The following is a 613-nucleotide window of genomic DNA, read 5'->3' on the forward strand; positions in this document are numbered from 1 at the left end:
GACTGTACACTGTGTTTGTGTTTTCCTCCGAAACAATAAGTTCTGTTGGAGCAGCCTTTCAACGCCTCTCTGTCTCTCGCAAGCAAACTTGACCCAGACACCAAAGTAAAGCTAGTTTTCAGCTACGACCCCGACACGGAACCGACATATTAGCCAGAGGTCCCTTTACTACGGTTCGGAGCCGCGGACCTTCAGTAACAGTAATAAATCACAGCAATAGTACATTCACGTAGTTGTAAACAGCATGATAATATATTAAGTAATCCAAAGTATTCAGAATACGTTACTCTCATCGAGTAACGTAACGGAATACGTTACAGAATACATTTTAGGGCATGTATTCTGTAATCTGTAATGGAATACATTTTAAAAGTAACCTTCCCAACACTGCTTGTAGGACTACAGTAATGGAGGGGTTTGGAGGCTGAAGTTGGCTCTGTGAACTGTAATGGTGAACTGATGAAAGCTGTGTCTCAGATGGAGTGCAGGTTAATCCAACACATCAGACATGACCTCTGCAGTTCTCAGTTGTTGTGCACATGAATGATTTGTGTTTCGTCTGCAGGTGACGGTAGAAGTGTGTGTGAGCTGATGTGGATGTGAATTCAGCAGC

This window comes from Neolamprologus brichardi, chromosome 23 (genome assembly GCF_056152115.1).
Source record: "Neolamprologus brichardi isolate AB-2024 chromosome 23, ASM5615211v1, whole genome shotgun sequence".
NCBI classification, from domain to species: Eukaryota; Metazoa; Chordata; class Actinopteri; order Cichliformes; family Cichlidae; genus Neolamprologus; species Neolamprologus brichardi.